Source organism: Typopeltis vanoorti, chromosome 1, assembly GCF_054136105.1.
Source record: "Typopeltis vanoorti isolate ZY-2024b chromosome 1, IOZ_Tvanoo_1.0, whole genome shotgun sequence".
NCBI classification, from domain to species: Eukaryota; Metazoa; Arthropoda; class Arachnida; order Uropygi; family Thelyphonidae; genus Typopeltis; species Typopeltis vanoorti.
Genome location: NC_143549.1, coordinates 27905957 through 27918995, shown reverse-complemented (window position 1 = coordinate 27918995; position 13039 = coordinate 27905957). Strand labels below are relative to the sequence as shown.

Sequence of the window (13039 nt, the reverse complement as noted above, 5' to 3'; positions counted from 1 at the left end):
ATTACCAAGTTATGATAGTACTAAATTAAGAAGGGCTATGACAGCAAACAGTTTCATGCAGTCGGTGGAGAAGGAATGTTGCAAGTTTTTGGATATATGTGATGAGTTGAAGAAAGAATGGATTTATAAAAGGGGATGGCCTATACTTGAATGCATTTGGTATCAAGAGTCTGAAGATATTGTTATGAAACCTAACACAGATTAAGGGAAACTTGACTGTGGTGCAGAAACAGAAGAATCTATGCATAAAAGTCCTTAAGTTATGCAACAACTATGCTCATGTTATAAATATCTTAATCATGGAAGTGATACAATGGAAAAAAAATGTGCATTTGTTGAGCTTGGACATATTATTCATTACTAGGTTTAATGGAATGAATATAATACAGAGAACAACAAATTAGAAACAAATACATAGCCTTATTAAGTATATGCAAAAGATGTCTGAATGAACGAACGGTTAACTACAAAAAGATCTGCAAGTTAAAAATTTATGTTTCTCTGGCTTAGTAGCTCTGTATGAGGTTTTTGGTAGAGATCACATTATGATGTAATAAAGAGTTTAATAATTCATCACGTGTATCCTCAATATAATCAAGGGGTGTACAGAATATTATGATAGTACTACATGAGGAACTTACATCATTACTACCTTCCTATCAACAATTTTTCTCCAAATCAATCTGTTATCTGTCAAGACTGACATTATCAGATCTTATATTTCTGTCTTCTAAGACACTATTTTTTATTAATTTGAGCCATTATATGAGAGATTAGCTGGTCAACCTATAGTACGTTAGAACTAACAAATGGGTGGTGGATTGGGAAAGGAGAAACTTGTTTACATCTGATTTAAAAGCCTGTATGTTGTATTCCTTGGGAAATATGTCAGGGGAAGACTGTTCCACAGCACTGCAGTAGCAGGGATGAAGGAGGAGGAAAAGAAATTTGTTCTGTGGGTTTCAAGGTGTACTGTGAAAGGATGTTGGGCAGCAGCTGTACATGTTCCAATGGGCTTGGTACAGAGTGGGGGAATTACTGATGCTGTTTCAGATAAACATTTCCCATGGAAATATTGATAGAATATACAAATTGCAGAGACCAAGCATCTATGTGAAAGTGAGGGGAGCAAGTTGGTGAGAGATGAGTCATTTATCAGTCTAATTGCTCTCCTCTGTATTGAGTCAAGCATTTTGGGGAAGCTTTAGGAGCCCCACTTCAAATGTGTGAGCAGTATTCGATAGCTAAGCAGGTTTGCGATTTGTATAAGGTTAACAGCTGTTTAGGAGTGAAGTAGCATCTTCAGTGAAAGAGAAAACCTAGTTTTTTGGAAGCTGAGAATGCAATGGTTGTGATGTGTTTATGCCAGGAGAGGCTTGATGTCACGGTAATTCTGAGAAGAGAAATCTCATCTTGTCTGGGAATTTGAGTGTTATCAAAAACAATGCTGGGGGGAAAATGGTTCTTTTTTGTGAGAAATAAGACAGAACTGGGTTTTACTGGCATTAAAGTTGATGAGGTTATCTGCACCTCATTGGAGGATGGATTGGAGATTGGAGTTGAGGGCAGTGGTGGTTGATGTTCTGTGGGTTGAAGTGAGTTGTGTAGAGTAGGGTTTGTCAAATGAAAGGAAGGAGTGTAATGTGCTGTCATTTGCAAAACTGTGTATTGAGTTAGAGGTCAGCTGAAGTAGGTCATTGATATATAGAAGGAAGAGGGTCGGTGAGAGAACTGAACCTTGTAGGACTCCCAGCATTAGTTGGACGGTGAGAGGATAGGGAGGATAGAGAGGATGTATGAGAGTAGATTGTTGATTGGCTTGGACGGAATCCATACTGGTGGTCATTAATAGCTGGGTACCTTCAAGGTAGATTAGGAGTTGAGAGTTGGTTTTCTCCATCACTTTAGATAGGACTGAAGTGAGTGAGATAGGGCAGTAGTTAGATGGCAGTGGTTTGTTACCCTTTTTAGGAATGGGTTGAATATAGGCCAGTTTCAAGGCTTTGCAGTATATACACCAGTGGAGTAAGAGAGTATGTACAGATGGCATAGAATAGGAGTCAGTTCTGGTGCACAGACCTTCAGGATAATTGGAGGAATGCTGTCAGGGCCAGGAGACTTTGTGTCTAATTTAGACAACAGGTTTACGATATCTTTTTGGCAAAAGGAAACAGGGAGCATTGTATGTTAGGCAGTTGGAATGACTGGAGGGTATTTGCCATTGTCAGTTATGTGTGCATTGGAAGCAAAGTGTGAAGCCAGGAGGTTAGCTTTTTCTGTGGGTGATGTTGCAATTGAGCCATCTGGGTATGATAGAGGTAGGAATAGTGTAGGGCAAAAGTTACGGCCAATTGCTTTGGCAAGAGACCAAAAGGCATGGCTGCCGTTTGGACAGGCTGCAAGCTTACTGCTTTTTGCCTGTTCAAATTCTGTTTTAGAAGCATTGATAATTTTCCTGCATCTGTTTCAGGCTTCAGTATAGGCATTCAAGGAGGATGGGGTTCTTGATTTCAGCCAGTTGTGGTATGCCTGATTTTTCACTTGTACAGCCTTGGCACATTTTTTGGAGAACCAAGTTTAGTTAGGGGATGGCAGTTCTGAGTAGTGTGGGGAATGTATGTTTTCATGCCAGTGAGGATTACTTTGGTGATACGTTTGAACTGGAAGACGATCGGAAACTATAGTCCAACCATGGGAATGAAGCATAGTAGTCTCTGAGACTTCCATTTGGCACTGTTATAATGCCAAACTCTCTCGTATGGGAGTGACTGTAAGCATTGTTGCATGGGGAAGGAGATGAGCACTAAGTTGTGGTCAGAATTACCCAGGGGACTCACATATTTGGAGGGGTCATTAGTAAGGAAGAGATCTATGGTATTTGGGGAGTGGGTCGGGTTATCTGGTATTCTAATCAGTTTTTGAACAATTTGTGTAAGGTCGTTAGTGATGGTAATTTTTCAGCATCTCTGCCTACAGAATCTGTATAACTGGAAGAGAACAGCCAATTGGTGTTATGGACATTAAAATCATCCAGGAGGATGATTTCGCTGTTAGGAGATGAATTTGAATGAGCAGGAGATCCAAAGAAGGTCGAAGTTGGGCGATTCTAGGTTAGGTGCTCTCTGGCAGGGTATGTCAGAGCAGATATATGCATAGATGCCACCCTTGGGTCAAAAGGCATTAAATATAGTTAGGAAGGTTGAGATGGATAGTGCTGGGGGAAGGTGAAATTTGAGTTTCTGTTAAAAAGAGTAGGTAGGGGTTTGGTAGCTGCAGATGACAGTGGATGCTATTAAGGATGGAATTGAGGCCATGGTCATAGAAGTGGATATGCAAAGTTCTGTGAAGCATAGATTTGATTGCAAGGATCTTGCATGTTGCCTATGCAGTGCCTGTATACTGGTATTCTTGGTGGCTACTAGTGGTGTCACTTGATTTTTGAACTAGTTTGGTTTGTTTGTAGTCTATCATCCAACTGTTGTCTCCATTTTGGCATTTTTCTTCTAGTCGTCTTCAGAGTTGGAGTCTTTGTTCTGTCATGGCAAAGATTAAATCAGGTGAAGCATGTATGCATGACTGGGGATATGTGTCCTTTAGCTTGTTGTTTATTGCTGTTATAAATTTGGATGCCTTTGTTGGTGTGTTGCAGGTCACTTTCACGAGATGTTGAAAGCTCGTTCCGTCCTTTCTCTTGTTTATGAGTCCAAAATGATGGCATTTGACAATATTTCTGGAATCGAAATTTCATTCTCCTGCTGGTTTGGCAATGTCGTCTTTTAAGGATTTACCATTTTAAATTGGAAACTTCAGAATAACGGTGTTGAGTCTCCTATTTTTGGCCTCAAGACTCATGCACCATTGGTGCAATTAGTTTGCAAAGTTCGTTAGCAGGCATGGGTGCACTTGCAATCGGGCACTGGTCGTCGAGTAGTCTCGAGCTCGGTTTCGAACTTTCGGATTTTGGAGGAGAAAATTTTGATCATAGTAGGCTGTTGTTCAAGGTTTAGCTGTTTTACAGAAGTAGGCCGGTTGAGATCAGTAAAAAGCTTGTGCGCCGATTAATTTATTTTTGTGCAGGAAGTATGTATGCAGTTGCAACAGAAATCGCACAATATACCTTTTTACCTTTCTTCAAATTCTGTTTCACAGCTGCGGCACTTCTTAATGTACATTCGGTACATTACCATGTGAAGTAAAGATGGCAGTAATAAAGGACAACAACGAAGATTACCTAGAGTAGGCAAAGTGCTTTCATGTGGCTGCTTTTTAGTTGTAAAAAATAGCTCTGTTAGTTTTCCTATTTACTGCTTATTTTGCACAAAAAAACACTTGTAATTATGATAAATTGTGGGAGCACAAGTTTAACCTAACTTATTCACAGGCGCCACCTATATTTACTGTATCAATCCACATATATCTTGGTCTTCCTCTGAGTCTTTTTTCTGCCAACAGAGAACACTTGTTTTGCTAATCTTTTCTCTCCCATTTTGTTTAAGTTACTATACCATCAGAGATTAGCTTTGCTAACATTCCTTGATGCTAACAATTATTATTATTCAGGCCTCCATGGAGTTAAAAGACTCATCATGGGAGGTCCTTCCTAAGAAACACTAAGTCTATCATACCACTCCTTAAACTCATTGATCGTTCTTGCTCTCACCACTCCATCAGTCAATGCATTCCATGGTTCAACCACCCTCCATGCAAAGAAACCACTCCTCACCATCTTGCTCACAGTTTCCTTTCGGAACTTCCAGGGAAGGCCTCTTGTCATCACTCCTTCCTGCTGTTCAACCAAGCGAAATAATTCCCCAGTGTCAACCCTGTAACCACCTCTCAACGATTTAAAAGTCTCAATCATATCACCTCTCCTGCTATCCACCAAACTCTACAGTTCACATTCCCTCAGCCGATCCTCATAACTATCATTGTACAGTCCTGAAACTATCTTTGTTATCCACCTTTGTATCCTTTCCACAATTAATTTAGCCCCTTCAACTCCTGGGGGACCAAATCTGAGAACAATAGTCCAAGTGTGGTCTGATCAGGGTCTTATACAACGGAATGATAACTGTTTTATCTCTGCAGGTCAGCATCCTTCTTATTATTGCAGCAATCCTCTGTGTTACCTTCACCACCTTTGCAACATGTCCCCTAAATTTCAGGTTTCTATCAATCATCAACCCCAGAGATCTTATCTCCCCTACTTCCTCCAGTATAACTCTTCCTATAGAGTATGCAGTGTCCCATCGATGTTTCCCAAACCTCAAGACCTTACATTTTGCTGCATTAAACCGAAATCCCCCATTCATTTGCCCATCTATCTAGCTTATTCAAATCCTCTTGTAGGGCTGCTGCATCTGCACTATTACTTCCTAGCTTCGCATCATCCGCAAACAACTGAATATCCCCTTGCAATCGACTGACAATGTCATTGATATAAAGGTTAAACAATATAGGTCCCAGTACTGAGCCCTGTGGGATGCCACTTATAACCCTATGCTTCCTTGAAACTTCCCCACCATATACAACTCTCTGATAACTATCAGACAGCCAATCCTGAATCCAGTTCACCAATCTGACATCCAGACCCATGCGCTGCAACTTAAATATTAGCTTATTATGTGGCACTCTGTCAAATGCCTTTGCCAAGTCTAAGAAAATTGCAGTATATGCCTTTCCCTCATCTAATGCTCTTGTAACTTTATCATAAAAGGCTAGCATATTGCTAAAACAAGAGCACCCCTTCACAAATCCATGTTGACTCTCACAGATAATATTATCCTCATCTGCCCAATGCTGTATACGGTACTTCACTACTTTCTCCAAGATCTTACTAACTACTGATGACACACAAACTGGCCTATAATTAGATCCTTCCAGTCTGCTACCACCCTTGTGCAATGGCACTATCTTACCTTCGTTCCATTCCATGGGCACCTTTCCCCGCAGTGATTCTTTCATTGAAAAGCCACATCAAAGGAGCTGTCAGTTCTTTAGCACATTCTCTCAAAACTCATGGTGAAATACCATCCAGTCCCACAGCTTTACTGACATCCAGAGTACTCAGCATTTGAAACATGCTCTCCTCCTGTACCTCTAAACCTTGAACCTGCCCAATCCCTCTAGCATTAAAACTTACTCCTTCAGGATGAAATACTCCAATAAAGTGTTCATTGAACAATTCCACTATGTCCTCTGCATCAGTCACTGTATTCCCATTTTTATCCCACATATCTAACATATTTTTATTCCACATATCTAAAAACTTCCCTAAGATTTTCTTTGGATTTTAGGGCCAATCTCCTCTCATATTCCAGTTTTATCTTCCTTACCATACTAGTCACTCTTCTGGTCTGTGTCTTATAATCTTCATGCATCTTCTCTTCAACTGTCTCCTTATATCTCTTCCATAGCTTTTTTTTTTGCATGCAATTCTTGTTTAATATTGTTTGTCATCCACTTTACTCCAAATTGTGTCCTCTTGTTCATTCGTGGTATACAACTTACCATTGCTGCTAACAAATATTCTTTCATAATTTTCCATGCACTAATGATATCCCGGTCTTCCAATTTCTCCCTCCATGAAACTTCGCCAAGTTGACGTCTTAGACTATTATAATCACCTGACTTATAATTCCACATACGTTCCTGTCGCTTTGATACTCCTGTATGTCTATTCATTTTCCAAGTCAAAACCATATAGTCACTCTCTCCAACTGGTGGGAGAGATGTCATCTCAGTTATCAGCTCTTCTGATCCTATCTATCTATCCCAATGGCTTTAACAGGCCTTTAAGGCCCACAACCTTTCAAGCATGCTTGGATTTGTAAACGAAATACGAGGATAGAATGGTCACTCCTATGCCTCAGGGTATTCTTGGCTGTATCCCTGAGTGTTAACGGGGCCGGTTTGCCTGCTTGCGGGATGAAAAACACCAGATAAACTGGTGGAAAAAACCCTACTGCCCACGCCCAAGACTGGCTAACTTGGCTATGGCTGAGGAAGATCCTTCAGCTCCTCACGTCTCCAATGGGCATCGAACCTAGGACACTCCTTCCCCAGGCATATGATTGCGAAGCACAAAGCCACTAGGCTAACCGTGTAGACTCAGCTCTTCTGATGCCTCAACCAAATCCAAAACTGTTGTTCTCTCTGTTACATGTTGCCTAAGACATTTGTCCCTCAAGAATTCTAGAAATTCCATTCCTTTATTGCTACATGCATCTCCCTCTCCCCAATTTATACTACTGTAGTTAAAATCTCCCATAACAATCATTCTTCTTGCACTTGCCAAACTCAACTGTTTTTACTTCTGACCTAGCTCTCAGATCCATAAGTTAAAATTGGTTTGAACACTCTTATATACAGCTGATTTAGTCTCATGCACAATTTTTCGTCTTCACTAAAAATTGTGCATTGAAAGAAGTCACACTTCTCCTTAAATCATATCATACTTCTCCTTAAATCATTTCATCGGCAAATGAAGTCAGGAGGAAGAGAAAGAAGTTACAGGGTGCTAAATCAGCAAATATGGCGAATGAGTCAACACACAAACTTGATTTTTGCTCAAACACTGTCTCACAGTGTTCGAATGACGAGATGGCGCATTAATGTGCAAAAGTGACCAGGTGCTTGAATCATGATGCATGTCGTACACGCCGAATTCTCACTATCAATCGCTTCAAAACTCACCATTGACCATTTGGCCAGGCAGAACGAATTCTGAATAATGATAATGTCCTTGGAATCGTAGAAACAAATCATTTTCTTTACTTTTGACTTCTCCAAGTGACTTTTATTTGGATGCCCCTCTTCTGGGGGTCTCCACTTAGCTCTCTGCCGCTTTGTTTTGGGCTCATACTCAAAACACCATGTTTCGTCCCCAGCAACGATCGTTTCAAGGAAGTTTGAGTCCTTACAAGCAGTTTTAATGAGGTCCTTACAGCGTTCAATTCGATACATTTTTTAGTCGTCGGTCAACTTGTGGAGAATAAATCATGAATTCAATTTACGAAGCCCAAACCCTCAATCAAAATGTTGTGCACAGTTGATTTTGGAATCCCCAATTCACCTTCGATCAATCTCATGGATGATTTCAGGTTTTCTTTGATGAAATCATGCACTTTTTGGATGTTAACTTCGCTCAGTCCTGTTTTTGGATGGCCTGGCTTTTCGTCATCCTCAAGCGTCTCATGGTCACTTTGAAATTGCTTAAACCACTCTTAAACTTGAGTACAGGATAAGCATTCATCACCAAGTTTAACACAAAAGTCAATCACAGCTCTGCTTGAAACTCGTTTTCTGACTGTTTGTCAAAACACACTGTCACTTTTGGCACTATAACTCTGCTTCTAATGAAACAAATGCCAAATAGTTGACACAACACTAATGAAGGTTGCCGCTTTTGACAACAAAAAGATACAACAGGTGCACCACTAGTTTCTTCTATTTTCAAAAAGTTCGGTTTGGACAGAGGGTGTAAATGCCACAAGAGCAATAAATCTCAAACAATTGGATTTTTTCATGGGGTGATGGAAGTTTTGGAATCTTGAGATTTTTTTTGTACAAGGTAAAAAAGCCACTTTTATGTTGTATTCATGGTGCAACGTAACCAACTTGTCTGTGACATTCTTGATGTAAGGCAGTGTGATTGCATTCTTGAAATCACCTGTTCAAGTAAGGAAGTTGCAGATGTATTAAGAATTTTGCTTATCTTCTTGGGTTCATAACCATTACGTGTAAGGTTCGGTTTCAAGTAGTGCAGTTCTTTATTCCTTTAAATTGATGTGCTTGATATGTTGTATGCTCTATCTCATAAAGTTTTAATTATGCCTATCTTCTGTAATGGATGGTAGTGTAAACCACATTTAAAAATCTTCCCATTGTCGTAGGTTTTCTGTATGTGGAAAAAGGATAACCTTTTTTTCCTCTTCGTTTACTTGAAGTATATCAAGGAATGATAATTTTCTCTGCTGTTCTAGTTCAAGAGTGAATTTTATATTTGATGTAAAGTTGTTCAGATAATGTTTGATATTAATTAAGGAACAAATGAATGAGTTAATTAATTTTAAAGATTATCTGAACAACTTACATCCCAACTATAAATTCACATGTATACCACAGTAATTAAATTTTAATAATATGTAGATATTTCATCTTAAGTATCTTATGACATCAGGAGTACAGTTATTACAAACAATACTAGGAATTACATTAAAAGGAACAGTTAGTGCACATACTCACACTCATGGAATTCCTTTATGTCTAAAATAGCATGTTTGAGGACCCCCTCCCCCAATACACACACACAAAAAAAAAAAAAAAAAAAAAAAAAAAAAAATTGACAGACAAAAATTATGAAGAAATACAAACTTGCTGCTACCTATAAACCAATCAACCAGATCCACAGTTTGCTACTTTTCCAAAAGACAAACTCTCACCTATGATGCTTCCTGGTGTATATGAAGTTCCGTGTTCTTGTAAGATGTCTTGTTACGGACAAACAGGAAGATCTATAAGTAAATGCATCTCTGAACATCGAGATCACATCATCTTATCAAACCGCACAAATCTGGCTTCGCACAACATAGAGTTGAAAACCATAACCATAGGATTCAATGGAAAAACACCAAGCTGCTACATAGATCCTTATATAAACATGAACATTTACATAAAGAAAGTGCTGAAACCTTATGTCACAGACCTAATCTGAACGGTAATGACTGTCTCACTATCCCAAAAGTCTGGAAAATCATTATCCTCAATTGAATAAAATAAATTTATCAGATATTTTAATTTAATTTTAATTACAGCCAAATTTTTTTTTTGGGAAGGAGGGGGGGGGGTCCTGAAACATGCTACTGTACACATAGAGGGATTCCAGTGTAAACATGCGTACTAGCTGTTCCTTTGAATGTAATTCCTAGTATTGTTTATAATAACTATATTGATGATGTCTTAAGTTACTTAAGACGATATATTTACGCATTATTAAAATTTAATTACTGCAGTGTATGTGTGAATTTATAGTTATGAATACTCTACAGGTTTCATTATATAATAGAACTTGCATCCTAACATAAAATTCACTCTTAAACTAGAACAGGACAAAAAGTAACTGTTCCTCGATATACTTGAAGTAAATGAAGAAGTAAAAAGATTATCCTTTTCTGTATACAGAAAACCTACCACAATGGGAAGATTTTTAAATGCTGCTTCACACCATCATCCATTACAAAGGATGGCCATAATTAAAACTCTAACAAGATAGGGCATACAGTAGATCAAGCACGTGAATTAAAAGGAATAAAGACTGCACTACCCGAAACAGAACTTTGCACTTAATGGTTATGAACCCAAGACAATCAGCAAAATTCTTAATATATCTCCTATGACTCCCTTAAACATTTCAAGCTGTCTTACATCAAGAATGTCACAGACAAGGTGGCTGCATTTCTATGAAGGGTTGGTGGATTGCTATGCTTGTGTGGCTTTTTTTTTTTTTTTTTTGACCTTGACAAAAAAATCTCAAGATTCTCACATCCACCAAAATCCTTCACATCATCCCCTTTCAAAAACCAGGCATTTATGAGATTCATTGCTAGTGGCATCCCGACCATCCTGCCTAGGCCAGACAGGAAGGTCAGGAGAAATCTATATGTCTGAATGCGTAAAAGATGTTGAAAAAAAGAAGACAGCATAAGACACTAGTAACAATTTTCTACATAGCAGTGAGATTGAAGCTATATTGTGAGGCTGAGTCTAACAAGATTCCACACTACTACAGGCCATCAAGTACTTTGGCAACAAACAAAAATGTCATATTGACTGTAATTTTTTTTACAAGAAATGATGAAAAAGAAATTACAAGAAACATGTGATGCCACAGAATGTGATAGCAACAACTAGCATTCAGTAATTTTTTATTACTGTATGCTTTGATTTTTTATTCTGGTTTCTCATTTGTATGCAACAGTTGAAGTTATCATAACATCTCTATGTGTAATTAATTGTTCACAGTCTTTTGTTGTGTAAAGCGTTTTTGTACCAGCACTCCTAATAATGCAAGTCTTATTACCTGTTGGATTTAAATTGCTTATTTTTTAAATTTAACTCTTTATTTATGTCATAACATGGTCTCAATACCAATACTTCCCATGGATGTGCAAGTTGTCTAACTGGAGGTAACTTATGTCTGCACATGAATGCCAGATGTACCAAGATGTAACTCATGTCTACACATGAATGCCAGATGAACAAAGGAATGGAGTTTATGGCCTTGGTGAATATGTTAGGACCTCAGATTGTAGGCATTATTGAACTGTCTCTCAGGGGCAGATAATATTAACTGGTATGGAGTATAAAAGAAACTGTTTTCAGGAAGAATAGACAAGATAGGGAGGAGAGGATGCTGCTAATGATATTGAATGATTTGAGTCCAGATAGGGTAGAAAACTTTGGCTATAACACTAGCAACAATTTTATATGTAGCAGTGAGATTGAAGCTATATTGTGAGGCTGAGCCTAACAAGATCAAGTACATAGTGGATCAGCTGCTGGCAACAATGAAATGCATCACAATTTCAACCTGATAGGCTACGTGAGTAACTACCTATTATGTGTGACTAATGAGGTAGAAGAAAATCTCATGAGGAATAAAACAAAATTTAATGAGCGGTTGTGAGACAGCTTCCTCAACCATAATGTGACAGAAGGAATTATAGATCTGATTAGTGTCAGATGATTTCAGTTGAATGCATGTCTGTCTGCTTTCAGGTGGTGACAGTGATCATAAAGCACCGACCTGAAAAGTGACTAGGCATATGGATGTGGCTAGGGTGAATTTCAATGTAGGTAATTATGACCACTGAGGAGTATACTAGGTTCGGTCCCATAGTATCAGTTATTAAATGGTAAGGATATCGGCAGTATAATATCTGAATGTGTCCCTAGAGTTCAAAGAATAAATCAGACAGCAGCAAAATGGATGCACAGTTTTATTAAATAGATTATTAAGAAAAGATATGGTGGAAGGAATGCTGTGTGCATAAGGTTGACAACTGATGACTGATTTTCCCTTTCAGTCATTTCCAACCATAAGTGACTTCATAGGAATTGTCCACAAAGTATTTCTGGTGAGATTTTTATTTTTTTTATTTTTACAGGGGTAGTTCAACCATTGCTTTCCCCAACCCCCTCAATTTTACTCTAACTCAGGACTGGCATATGGCTGGGACATATTCATGAATAATCCATATGTGTTCATGGGACAGTTTAGCTGTTCTGGGGGATGAAAAACCAGAGTTTCCAGGTTAAAAAAACCTCCTACCTCTGTATGAGATCAGCTAACTCACCTTTAGTCAAAAGAGATCAGATAAAGGTTCCTCATGTCATGGACAGTAATCGAACTCAGGTTTTTCCGACCAAAGGGCTTCGTCTATACCGTCTGAGCTACGGAGGCTCTCTAAGGTTGATGTTAGCTAAGAAAATTATAAGGCTCATGCTAGAAGAGTTATAACTATAGCATGGAAAGCTATATCTGAGTCTGAAAAAAGTGGCTCTTCAAGCTAGAGATAATCCAAAAGCATTTATCATTATGTGCAGGAAAATAATGAATATGAAAGAATAACTTTACTAAATGAAGATGGTATGTCAAAGAGATTGTTCAATTTAATGATTGCCCATTTTGTTAAGAGCTATCAACCTGATGTATATAATGTTGAACTTAAATGCTATCTCTTCATTGGATGAAGAAACTCATATGCATAGGTTATATGAATAAGGAGGTTGGTTGGTTAAGGGTTTATCAGTGCCTTAACACATGCTCTATCAGACAAGGACAGCAAAGGTTATATTGTGCTAAGCCAAATATTTTAACCCTAAGATATTTCTATAATATACTTATTTAAAGAAAACTTGCAAATACCAAGGCATGGGGGGAAGGGAATTAATCTCAGTATTATTTGTATCTCACATTTTTAATTAACACTCTTAGAATAATTAGACTAAATATATTATTCATATATTATTAAGGTTC

At 38.3% G+C, this 13039-nt stretch overlaps 1 protein-coding gene across 7 annotated transcripts in view; it reads right to left on the bottom strand.

Annotated features, from left to right (window-relative positions):
* Positions 1-13039, bottom strand: part of LOC150109855 (histone deacetylase 4-like) — a 579471-nt gene that overhangs the window by 166268 nt on the left and 400164 nt on the right. The gene's annotated exons all lie outside the window — the stretch shown is intronic.